We start from the raw sequence: 13586 nt of genomic DNA on the forward strand, positions 1-13586 counted from the left end.
TACTTGGATAGGCATTGCTTTGATACTATTTTCACAAGGCTTTCCGGTTATTTAAAACAAATAATTGCTAGAATGGAAGAAAACTTCAGAATGGTCAATATGGTATACTAAAGTCTTAAGAATATGAATACAGTCAGTATAATATATTAATTCTGCCCATTGAGGCAGCTGATAAAAAGGGATAGAAATATGTGGATTAAGGTAAAAGAAAGGTTATGGGATGATGGAAATGATGATGAAATAGTCTTCAAGTTAAAGGAAAGATAAGGAAATATCTTCAGCATAAAATTAAGGTGTGTAAGAGGGTATATATGCTAGAGTAAATAAGGCTAATTAAATAGCAAGGTATTAGTGAGAATAACTGGCTGGTCAGTTAAAACCAATGCCTTGAAATACTTGGGTATCTGCCTGATCCAGGTATCAGAAATTCACTCTTCTGAAGCTCTGAACAGAAGAGTCATCTTGAAGTTATTTTGACCTCTGAGAGGGTTTTAAGAAAAAAAATCACACCAGCTGCTAACTGCTAAATTCTCAAAAGACTGCAAAGACAGAAAATTTCTGATTAGAACAAAACAAAGAACATAGAACAAAAAATAACAAAGAAAAGTACAGCACAGGAACAGGCCCTTCGGCCCTCCAAGCCTACGCCAACCATGCTGCCCGTCTAAACTAAAATCTTCCCGGGTCCGTATCCCTCTATTCCCATCCTATTCATCTATTTGTCAAGATGTCCCTCAAACGTCACTATCATCCCTGCCTCCACCACCTCCTCTGGCAGTGAGTTCCAGGCACCCACTACCCTCTGTGTAAAAAACGTGCCTCGTACATCGCCTCTAAACCTTGCTTCTCGCACCTCAAACCTATGTCCCCTAGTAATTGACCCCTCTACCTTGAGAAAAAGTCACTGACTATCCACCTGTCTATGCCCCTCATAATTTTGTAGACCTCTATCGTGTCGCCCCTCAACCTCCTTCGTTCCAGTGTGAACAAACCAAGTTTATTCAACCTCTCCTCATAGCTAATGCCCTTCGTACCAGGCAACATCCTGGTAAATCTCTTCTGCACCCTCTCTAAAGCCTCCACATCCTTCTGGTAGTGTGGCGACCAGAATTGAACAGTATACTCCAAGTGTGGCCTACCTTCGGTTCTATATACACCTGCAACATGACTTGCCAATTTTTATACTCAATGCCCCGGCCAATGAAGGAAAGCATGTCGTATGCCTTCTTGACTACCTTCTCCACCCGTGTTGCCCCTTTCATTGACCTGTGGACCTGTACACCTAGAATTCGCTGACTGTCAATACTCTTGAGGGTTCTACCATTTACTGTATATTCCCTACCTGTAGTAGACCTTCTAAATGCATTATCTCACATTTGTCCGGATTAAACTCCATCTGCCATCTCACCGCCCCAGTCTCCAAATGATCTAAATCTTGCTGAGGCACCAGTTGCCTCAGCCCCAAAGCTGCCTACAGATAACATCCAAGGACCATTTCCGGGTTTAATTAAGAACATAACATAAGAACTAGGAGCAGGAGTAGGCCATCTGGCCCCTCGAACCTGCTCCGCCATTCAATGAGATCATGGCTGATTCTTTTTGGACTCAGCTCCACTTTCCGGCCCGAACACCATAACCCTTAATCCCTTTATTCTTCAAAAAACTATCGATCTTTATCTTAAAAACATTTAATGAAGGAGCCTCAACTGCTTCACTCGGCAAGGAATTCCATAGATTCACAACCCTTTGGGTGAAGAAGTTCCTCCTAAACTCAGTCCTAAATCTACTTCCCCTTTTTTGAGGCTATGCCCCCTAGTTCTGCTTTCACCCACCAGTGGAAACAACCTGCCCGCATCTATACTATCTGTTCCCTGCAAAATTTTATACGTTTCTATAAGATCCCCCTGCATCCTTCTAAATTCCAATGAGTACAGTTCCAGTCTACTCAACCTCTCCTCGTAATCCAACCCCCTCAACTCTGGGATTAACCTAGTGAATCTCCTCTGCATACCCTCCAGTGCCAGTACATACTTTCTCAAGTAAGGAGACCAAAACTGAACACAATACTCCAGATGTGGCCTCACTAACACCTTATACAATTGCAGCATAACCTCCCTAGTCTTAAACTCCATCCCTCTAGCAATGAAGGACAAAATTCCATTTGCCTTCTTAATCACCTGTTGCACCTGTAAACCAACTTTTTGCGACTCATGCACGAGCACACCCAGGTCTCTCTGCACAGCAGCGTGTATTAATATTTTATCACTTAAATAATAATCCCTTTTTCTGTTATTCCTACCAAAATGGATAATCTCACATTTGTCAACATTGTATTCCCGAGCCCATTCACTTAACCTATCTAAATCCCTCTTCAAACTTCCGGTATTCTCTGCACTTTTTGCTTCACCGCTCATCTTACTGTCGCCTGCAAACTTGGACACATTGCACTTGTTCCTCAACTCCAAATCATCTATCTAAATTGTGAACAATTGTGGGCCCAACATGGAACCCTGAGGAACACCATTAGCTACTGATTGCCAACCTGAGAAACACCCATTAATCCCCACTCTTTGCTTTCTATTACTTAACCAATCCTCTATCTATGCCACTACTTTACCCTTAATGCCATGCATCTTTATCTTATGCAGCAATCTTTTGTGTGGCACCTTGTCAAACGCTTTCTGGAAATTCAGATATACCACATCCATTGGCTCCCCGTTATGTACCGCACTGGTTATGCCCTCAAAAAATTCCACTCAATTAGTTAGGCACGACCTGCCCTTTATGAACCCATGCTGCGTCTGCCCAATGGGACAATTTCCATCCAGATGCCTCGCTATTTCTTCCTTGATGATAGATTCCAGCATCTTCCCTACTACCAAAGTTAAGCTCACTGGCCTATAATTACCTGCTTTCTACCTACCTCCTTTTTAAACAGCGGTGCCACGTTTGCTAATTTCTAATCCACCGGGACCACCCCAGAGTCTAGTGAATTTTGGTAAATCATCATTAGTGCATCTGCAATTTCCCTAGCCATCTCCTTTAGCACTCTGGGATGCATTCCATCAGGGCCAGGAGACTTGTCTACCTTTAGCCCCATTAGCTTGCCCATCATTACTTCCTTAGTGATAACAATCATCTCAAGGTCCTCACCTGTCATAGCCTCATTTCTATCAGTCACTGGCATGTTATTTGTATCTTCCACTGTGAAAGCCGACCCAAAAAACCTGTTCAGTTCCTCAGCCATTTCCTCATCTCCCATTATGAAATCTCCCTTCTCATCCTCTAAAGGACCAATATTTACCTTAGCCACTCTTTTTTGTTTTATATATATTTGTAGAAACTTTTACTATCTGTTTTTATATTCTGAGCAAGTTTACTCTCAAAATCTATCTTACTCTTCTTTATAGTTTTTTTTAATAGCTTTCTGTTGCCCCCTAAAGATTTCCCAGTCCTCTAGTCTCCCACTAATCCTTGCCACTTTGTATGCTTTTTCCTTCAATTTGATACTCTCCCTTATTTCCTTAGATATCCACGGTTGATTTTCCCTCTTTCTACCGTCCTTCCTTTTTGTTGGTATATAACTTTGCTGAGCACTGTGAAAAATTACTTAGAAGGTTCTCCACTGTTCCTCAACTATTTCACCAAAAGTATTTTCTCCCAGTCTACCTTAGCTAGTTCTTCTCTCATCCCATTGTAATCTCCTTTGTTTAAGTACAAAACACTAGTGTTTGATTTTACCTTCTCACACTCCATCTGTATTTTAAATTCCATCATATTATGATCGCTCTGGGCAGCACGGTGGCCTAGTGGTTAGCACAACCGCCTCACGGCGCTGAGGTCCCAGGTTCGATCCCGGCTCTGGGTCACTGTCCGTGTGGAGTTTGTACATTCTCCCCGTGTCTGCGTGGGTTTCGCCCCCACAACCCAAAAATGTGCAGAGTAGGTGGATTGGCCACGCTAAATTGCCCCTTAATTGGAAAAAATAATTGGCTAATCTAAATTTATAAAAAAAAAATATTATGATCGCTCCTTCCGAGACTATGAGATCATTAATCAATCCTGTCTCATTACACAGGGCCATATCGAGGACCGCTTGATCCCTCGTAGGTTCCATTACATACTGTTCTAGGAAACTATCATGGAAACATTCTATAAACTCCTCCTCAAGGCTGCCTTGACTGACCTGGTTAAACCAATCGACATGTAGATTAAAATCCCCCATGATAACTGTTGTACTATTTCTACATGCATCAGTTATTTCTTTGTTTATTGCCTGCCCCACCATAATGTTACTATTTGGTGGCCTATAGACTACTCTTATCAGTAACTTTTTTGCCTTACTATCCCTGATTTCCACCCAAATGGATTCAACCTTATCCTCTATCGCACCGATGTCATCCCTTACTATTGCCCAGATGTCATCCTTAAATAACAGAGCTACACCACCTCCTTTACCATCCATTCTGTCCTTCCGAATAGTTTGATACCCTTTGATATTTAACTCCCAGTTGTGACCATGTTTCAGTAATTGCCACTAAATCATAGTCATTCACGATGATTTGTGCCATCAACTCATTTACCTTATTCCGAATATTACGAGCATTCAGGTAAAGTACACTTATGTTGGCTTTTATTCCTCTGTTTTGAATCTTAACACATTGATCAATTTGTTAAGAGGTGCAAATTTTTCCTCTTAATGTTTCTCCTAATTTTCCTTGTCGTTGAACCCATATCTTCATGTAACAACCTGCCGCGTCGCTTTCCATTTATGTTTTTACTTCCCGTTTGATTCCTTTTAGTATTACTGGGCCTATTTAATGAGCTCCCCTCAGTCACTATACCTTGTACTATCGCCTATTTGATTTTTGACTATGGCTTCTCTGCCTTACACTTTCCCCCTTATTGCTTTTTGTTTCTGCCCTTGTTTTACTATCTTCCGACTTCCTGCATTGTTTCCCAATCCCCTGTCACATTAGTTTAAACACTCTCCAACTGCTCTAGCAAATATCCCCCCTCGGACATCAGTTCCAGTCCTGCCCAGGTGTAACCCGTCCAGTTTGTACAGGTCCCACCTCCCCCAGAACCGGTCCCAATGCCCCAGGAATCTGAAACCCTCCCCCTGACACCATCCCTTCAGCCACGTATTCATCCTATGTATCCTTTAATTTCTACTCTGGCTAGCACGTGGCACCGGTAGTAATCCTGAGATCACTACCTTTGAGGTCCGATTTCTTAACTTCCTTCCTAGCTCGATGTATTCTGCTTTTAGGACCTCATCCCTTTTTTTACCTATGTCTTTTGTACCAATGTGTACCACGACCACTGGCTGTTCACCCTCCCCCTCCAGAATGTCCTGAACCCGCTCCGAGACATCGTTGACCCTAGCACCAGGGAGGCAACATACCATCCTGGAGTCTCACTTGCGGCCACAGAAATGCCTATCTATTCCCCTTACAATTGAATCCCCTATAACTATTGCACTGTCACACTTATCACCCCTCCCCTCTGCAGCAGAACCAACTGGGGTGCCACAAGTTTGGCTGTTGCTGTTTTCCTCTGAGAGGCCAGTATCCAAAATGGTATATCTGTTCTGCTGAGGAATGGCCACAGGGGACTCCTGCACTACCTGCCTCGCTCTCTTGCTCTGTCTAGTGGTCATCCATTCCCTTCCTGCCTGCGAAGCCTGAGCCTGCGGTGTGACCACCTCTCTATACGTGCTATCCACGATGCTCTCCGACTCGCGGATGCTCCACAGTGTCTCCAGCCGCCGCTCCAGCTCTGAAACTCGAGCTTCCAGGAGCTGTAATTGGAGACACTTCCGGCACACATGCTGGCCCCGGGGACTGGAACTGTCCCCCGCCTGCAACATGGAGTGCTGCCGTGAATTTTTCCTTTAAATTAAACCTTTAAAATTAAACTTGAGAAAGATGTTTTTGTGTCAGATTAAATCCAATACCTGTGTACTATTTAATTAGCTTTATCCCTGAGTATTTACTTTGCTTGATCTTACAACACATTAAATAGTTATTTAATTGAAATTAAAAATGTTATTTAATTAAAATTTAAAAAGTTATTTAAATCAACTTAAAAATTATAATTTAAATCAACCCAAAATAGCTATTTAAGTGAGATTTAAAAATTAAAAAATAGTAATTCAAATCAACTTATAAATAGTAATCTAAGTCAAATTTAAAAAAATAATAATTCAAATCAACTTAAAAATAGTAATTTGAATCAAATTAAAAGTAGTAACTCCACAAATATTCAAATTTAGCCCAGTCTGCCTTCCATCCAATCAGATCACAGTCTCCTGTGACGTCACTTAACGGGTCTTTTTCAGTTTTGCAGCTGTCCTACCTGCAGCAGTGTCCCGCGCAGGGTCCGCAGGTCCGCTCCTCTCTGCTCAGCCCCGAGCCTGGTGCTGCCTTTTTCCTCTGTCCTGCAGCAGTGTCCCACGCAGGGTCCCGCGCAGGGTCCGCAGGTCCGCTCCTCTCTGCTCAGCCCCGGGCCTGGCGCTGCCTTTATCCTCTGTCCTGTAGCAGTGTCCCGCGCAGGGTCCCGCGCAGGGTCCGCAGGTCCGCTCCTCTCTGCTCAGCCCCGAGCCTGGCGCTGCCTTTATCCTCTGTCCTGCAGCAGTGTCCCGCGCAGGGTCCGCTGGTCCGCTCCTCTCTGCTCAGCCCCGAGCCTGGTGCTGCCTTTTTCCTCTGTCCTGTAGCAGTGTCCCACGCAGGGTCCCGCGCAGGGTCCGCAGGTCCGCTCCTCTCTGCTCAGCCCCGAGCCTGGTGCTGCCTTTTTCCTCTGTCCTGTAGCAGTGTCCCGCGCAGGGTCCCGCGTAGGGTCCGCAGGTCCGCTCCTCTCTGCTCAGCCCCGAGCCTGGTGCTGCCTTTTTCCTCTGTCCTGCAGCAGTGTCCCACGCAGGGTCCGCAGGTCCGCTCCTCTCTGCTCAGCCCCGGGCCTGGCACTGCCTTTATCCTCTGTCCTGCAGCAGTGTCCCACGCAGGGTCCCGCGCAGGGTCCGCTGGTCCGCTCCTCTCTGCTCAGCCCCGGGCCTGGCGCTGCCTTTATCCTCTGTCCTGCAGCAGTGTCCCGCGCAGGGTCCCGCGCAGGGTCCGCAGGTCCGCTCCTCTCTACTCAGCCCCGGGCCTGGCACTGCCTTTATCCTCTGTCCTGCAGCAGTGTCCCACGCAGGGTCCCGCGCAGGGTCCGCTGGTCCGCTCCTCTCTGCTCAGCCCCGGGCCTGGCGCTGCCTTTATCCTCTGTCCTGCAGCAGTGTCCCGCGCAGGGTCCCGCGCAGGGTCCGCAGGTCCGCTCCTCTCTACTCAGCCCCGAGCCTGGCGCTGCCTTTATCCTCTGTCCTGCAGCAGTGTCCCGCACACGTCCGCTCCTCTCTGCGGCATAAGGGAAGCTTTAGTCACACAGGTTACACACAAAAATCCGATTGATCTTTACGCAGCTGCAACTCTTGTGCATCCAATAAAACAAGGAAAATGGGCAAGGGAGTTTGATATACCACTGGTTAGACATATTTCTATCTTACTCATGTTTGGAACTTAGGAGATAAGCAGAAAAAATATGTGCTTCATTATACTAATAATATTATAATTAAGTAGATGTGCACAATTTGTGATTGGATAACTATATACATTATGTAATCTTAATTATTAATAGTGAATGGATATAGATCATTTCTTAACAAATGTATACATTTAATTGGTTGATGCAAATTACTTGTCAGATAAGCCAAAGGTATAATTACTGTTACAATGCATCATTGGGCGGGATTCTCCATTGCCCGACGCTGATATCGTAATCGGCGATCAGGCAACAAATCAGGCGGAGAATTCCTTCTGAGTTCCCAATCGGGTGCGGCGCCAGTTATCAAATCTCTGCCCTGTCCGAAATGGCACCATCGCGTTGCGTGCCTCACGCCATTGGAAAGGCGATGGTGCATCATCGGAAGCCCCTGACCAGATGCTCCACCCCGATGGGCTGATCCGAGTTCCTGACAGCACGAAACACTCATGCTGGGCGGGATTCTCCATTGCCCGTGGCTGAGATCATAATCGGTGGTCAGGTGGAGAACCCCCAAAGTGCGGTTGGCGCAGGTTTGACACCGGTTTTCGAGTCTCTGCTCCCTCCAAAATGGTGTAATCGCATTGCGCGCCGCATGCGATGGCGGTGGCGCGTCATCGGAAGCCCCTCCCCTGATGTGCCGAGTTCCCAAAGGCATGGAACACGCATACTATTTTTATTTGTCGGCCCCATGTGGCAGCTGCAGACTGTGTCCAGCACCGCCAGTCGGGGGTGGGAGCCATGTCGCTGGCCGGGGAGGGCTTCAGTGAGGGCTGGGGGGACTGGTGGGGGTGGGGGGGGGGGGGGGGGTCCCGGGTATGGCGAGGGTGGGGGGGGCTACTGGTAGTCATTATTTTTCAGGCCTGGTCCGCGCATGGCACAGCTGCTGCCGTGCGCTTGCACAGCCATGGGCCGGCATACTCGCTGGATTTGGCGTGGGAGCTGGGAGCTTTACCCTGCGTGGCTGCTAGCTCCCTAATGGTCCCAGAATTGGTGCAGCTGTTGTGCAGTTTTTTCTGGCGTAAAATGCCACTGTTCCCACGCCGGCATCAGCACTTAGTCTGGAAATCGGAAAATCCAGCCCATGGTGTCCTTTAAAGCTGGTTTAGCTCAGTGGGCTAGCCAGCTGGTTTGTAATGCAGGACAAGGCCAGCAGCGCGGGTTCAATTCCCGTACTGGCTGAGAATTCTGAATTCTCTTTCTGTGTACCCAAACAGGCGCCGGAGTGTGGCAACTAGGGGCTTTCACAATAACTTCATTGCAGTGTTAATGTAAGCCTACTTGTGACAATAAAACAATTATTTACTTATTTATTTATTTAATGTCTGTTAAACTTGGTAATTACATAGTCTGAATTGAAGAATTTAACTTCTCCAGTAAAAGTTGAAAAAGTTGTAGGTATTAAATGGTTGAGGTATAGTTTCTAGTATCTAAGAATGCCCAATTTGTCCTCTTCGGTAGCATAGTTGGTTCAGATGTCTGGAGGATCAGAGGCCTCAGCTTACAAAAGTGATACAAGTTAAGGAATACTTTGAGTTTGAAGTTGTAAAATCTATTAGTTGACATTTTTTCCAGAGGTCTGAGATTGGCCATTTCTGAAGAAAGAATACTGAGAGCAAAGTGGTGTCTTCTCCCAACTGTGAATCAATTGAGTTGAAGTCCATTGGACCAAAATAAATTGATGATCTATCTGTCCTGTGGGTTAATGCTGACAAGGCACAATTCAACTCTGGGATGCAAAGCTGTGGTTTGCGAGGCTAACATGTGGTTTCCAAATTCATCTTCATTTGTCTGCTATAATCTGCAGTTCAGGGAAAAGAAAAACATCTCTCTCCACCAGAAAATGCTGGGATAGATGCACTAACTCATTCTATGGAAAAATGAGAATGTTTATAATGAAGATCAAGAAAAAGAAAACAAGGAATAAGTTATTAAGAAAAATTATTATGTTCAATGGAAGTTGGCTTAAAACAGTTCAATTCTAGGATTCTCTGACTTCAACCTACTACTGTTAGCAGCCTTTCTGGCTCTTGGACAATAGGTGACAATTTGGTTAAAAGGTTTCAACTATAAACCCTGGAATTTGTGATAATATTGCAGATATAAACACACTGTTAACACTCGATACATTTCACTTTTATATGGACACCACCATCTCCGCGAAGACGAGAAACTTTGCTGTAGTTGCCACAGGATTGAGTGCTGAGCACAGGGGCTGCCTCAGTGAGCGGGGTCTGCGCGGGGCAGCGTCTGCGCCGGCCTCGAGCCGTTAGAAAGTGGCGGGAAAGAGGAGCGCGTGCGGCAGCGAGCGGGAGGCCGTCAGCCAAATCTCAAACTGCCGCTCGAGGCCAGGACGCGGAGACCGGAGCGGCGGTGAGTCAGCCCTGCCCCGGGGCGGGACCCCAAACGACAGAGGGGAGGGGGTTCCAGACTCTACAGGGAAGGGGTTCTAGACTCTACAGGGAGGGGGTTCTAGACTCTACAGGGAGGGGGTTCTAGACCCTACTTGGAGGGTGGTTCCAGACCTTACCCAGGAGGGGGTTACAGACTCTCCAGGGCGGGGGTTCCAGACTCTACAGGAAGGGGTTCTAGACTCTACAGGGAGGGTGTTCTAGACTCTACAGGGAGGGGGTTCTAGACCCTACTTGGAGGGTGGTTCCAGACCTTACCCAGGAGGGGGTTACAGACTCTCCAGGGAGGGGGTTCCAGACCCTACAGGGAGGGAGTTCCAGACTCGACAGGGAGGGGGTTCCAGACCCTATTTGGAGGGGGGTTCCAGACCTTACCCAGGAGGGGGTTCCAGACTCTCCAGGGAGGGGGTTCCAGACCCTACAGGGAGGGAGTTCCAGACTCTACAGGGAGGGGGTTCCAGACCCTATTTGGAGGGGGGTTCCAGACCTTACCCAGGAGGGGGTTCCAGACTCTCCAGGGAGGGGGTTCCAGACCCTACAAGGAGGGGGTTCCAGACCCTACAGGGAGGGGGTTCTAGAGTCTACAGGGAGGGGGTTCCAGACTCGACAGGGAGGGGGTTTCAGACTCTACAGGGAGGGGATTCCAGACCCTACTTGGAGGGGTTTTCAGACCTTACCCAGGAGAGGGTTCCAGACTCTCCAGGGAGGGGGTTCCAGACCCTACAGGGAGGGGGGTTACAGACTCAACAGGGAGGGGGTTCTAGACCTACTTGGAGGGGGGTTCCAGACCTTACCCAGGAGGGGGTTCCAGACTCTCCAGGGAGGGGGTTCCAGACCCTCCAGGGAGGGCATTCCAGACTCTACAGGGAGGGGGGTTCCAGACCTTACCCAGGAGGGGATTCCAAACCTTACCCAGGAGGGGGTCCCAGACTCCAGAGAGGGGGTTCCAGACTCTACAGGGAGGAGGTTCCAGACTCTACAGGGAGGGGGTTCCAGACTCTCCAGGGAGGTAGCTCTAGAACCTACTTGGAGGGGGGTTCCAAACCTTACCAAGGAGGGGGTTCCTGACCCTACAGGGAGGGATTACAGAACTTACAGGGAGGGGGGTTTCAGACCCTACACGGGAGCGGGTTCCAGACCCTACAGGGAGGGCGGGGTTCCAGACCCTACAGGGAGGGGAGTTCCAGAATCTACCCAGGAGGGGAGTTGCAGACCCAAACTGAAGGCAGGGTCCAAACCATTAGAGTGGAGATGTCTGGACACTATCCGGGGAGTAGGGTGGGTGCGAGTGCAGACACGATTCGGGGGATGGGCACTGAGTCCGACCCACCCCGGGATGAGGGGGTGGGTATAGATACTGGTGAGGTTGATTGGGGCGGGGGGGGGGGTGTGGGGGGTTTGGGGGGGAGGTGCAGATAGGCCCAGAACCTACTTGGGAGTGGGAGGGTGCCTGGGCGATGGGAGTCAGACAATGCCCAGGTTTGGGGGTGGGTGAGTCAGCCCGGTCCATTGTGGAGGTGGGTGAGACTTTCCCTGGGTCCAAGTGTTAGGGGTCAGACCCTGCCTGGGGTGGGGGCTGTAGGAGTCAGATGCTGCTAGACCAGGTTGTGGCACTTTATCCTGGAGTTTCGATCCAGCTATTTCGGTGCGAGTGAGGAGTCAGTCACTGCCTTCCCAAAGAGGAGCAAGTCAGTCCTTGCTTTCCCAAGGAGGAGCAGGAATAGATTAGTTATTGCTTTCCCAGATAGGAGCAGGAGCAGGTGATGGCAAGGGAAAAGTATAGCATCTAGTTCATTCCATTTAAAATGGAATAGAGATTTTCTTTTTAAATTCACCTTTCTAACAGATGGAAACATATTTCTGCAACTGCCACATGGCAGAAATGAGTTTATCAAATTTTAATCTAAAAATTATCTATATGCCCAGTTAAATTTTGACGCAGACCAGCCACCACTCCACCTTTCTCCCTATTGAGTTTCCTGAGCAAGTCAAAACAAAGTAATGCAGTCTCAATGCTTCTACTAAAGATCAAACTCAGTATGTATTAACAGATCTTCCAAGGAAACGCTGAGGCACAAATCACAAGTACGGAAAAACACTTGCTGGAAAGCCAAGTACCACTGTCAAGGGAGAAGTTGAGGTGATGTCTTCGAAACAACACACTATTTAAATCCATCTGGCCTTATAACACCAATGCTTAACAGATAAAGCCTATGTATCATGGGTGTTTATGGGATAAAATTAATCAGAAACGTAGCTTGAATTTTAGTTGAAGAATTCAATCAGTGAAGAGAAATGGACCCATAGTTTTTAAAAAAAAAATATTTTATTCCAAACACAATCAATAACTTACACATAGAGCACCAGATATGAAATTGATTCAGATTGTTTGTCAATTTTTCCATTTTCCTCCCCATAACTACCCCAACATCCACTTCCCCCAAACCTTCCAGCCAGTGGGGGACTGGCTGGCGACAAATAGATCCTCAAATAAGGACAGAAAGAGGCTCCATCTTATAAAACCACTCTTCGCACCTCTTGAGAGCAAACTTGATCTCCAGTTTAAAAAATCATACAAATCCCCCAGCCACGCTGATGCTTCCGGCAGCACTGCCGACCTCCAATTCAGCAAGATTCATTGCCAGGGGCAGTACGGTGGCGCAGTGGGTTAGCCCTGCTGCCTCACGGCGCCGAGGTCCCAGGTTTGATCCTGGCTCTGGGTTATTTTTTCCGTGTGGAGTTTTCACATTCTCCCCGTGTTGGTGCGGGTTTCGCCCCCCACAACCCAAAGATGTGCAGGCTAGCCACGCTAAATTGCCCCTTAATTGGAAAAATGAATTGGGTACTTATAATTTATTTTTAAAAGATTTGTTGCCGGGCCCTCAGAGAGATGAAGGCTACGACATTAGTCCCCTCTCCAGCAGCTTTGGCAGATTCGATACACCAAAAACCGCCATTAAAGGGCACGGCGACATTTCTGACAATCTCGAAAATCGCTACCCAGAAATCCCCCAACTTTGTGCACGTCCAAAACATATGAGTGTGATTCGTTGGCCCCTCTCACATCTCTCAAATACATCCTCCGCCTCCGGGAAAAACCCACTCTTAGGGGCCCCGAGTCATATGAGCCCTATGCACCACCTTAAACTGTATAAGGTGGTGAGGTTGAATTTGTCCAGTGCACAATTTCACTCCAGGCCCCTACCCAAGCTCAATCCCCAGTTCCTCCTCCCATTTCCGCCTTATCCTCTCCATTGGCGCCTTCTCTGCCTCCACAAACCACCCGTAAATGTCCCCAATCGTCCACCCCTTCCCCCTGCCCCTCACTCCCCTAGCTCATCTTGAGTTAACAACTTATCAAATAGCATATACTTTGACAGCTGAGGGAACGAGGGTAACTCCTTACGTGCAAAATCCTGGACCTGAAAATAGCTGAATTAGCTCCCACTTTGCAACTCGAATTTCCCCTGCAATTCCTCTTGCTTTGCAAACCTTCCCTCTACGAGGAGGTACCTAACCCACTCTATCCCTTCCCTCTACCAACCTCTGTGCATGCCTCCTGGTGTAAACCTGTGGTTCTTACATATTGGGGCCAGTACC

At 47.6% G+C, this 13586-nt stretch overlaps 1 protein-coding gene across 1 annotated transcript in view; it reads left to right on the top strand.

Moving 5' to 3' along the window:
* Window positions 1-9875: 9875 nt before the first annotated feature.
* The window catches only part of LOC119967540, a 72172-nt gene continuing 68461 nt past the window's right edge, over window positions 9876-13586 (top strand). The window contains exon 1 of the mRNA XM_038800227.1: window positions 9876-9948. The gene's annotated coding sequence lies outside the window, so the exon portion shown is untranslated. The remainder of the gene's footprint in view (window positions 9949-13586) is intronic.

The sequence above is a fragment of the Scyliorhinus canicula genome, chromosome 6 (assembly GCF_902713615.1).
Source record: "Scyliorhinus canicula chromosome 6, sScyCan1.1, whole genome shotgun sequence".
NCBI lineage: Eukaryota > Metazoa > Chordata > Chondrichthyes > Carcharhiniformes > Scyliorhinidae > Scyliorhinus > Scyliorhinus canicula.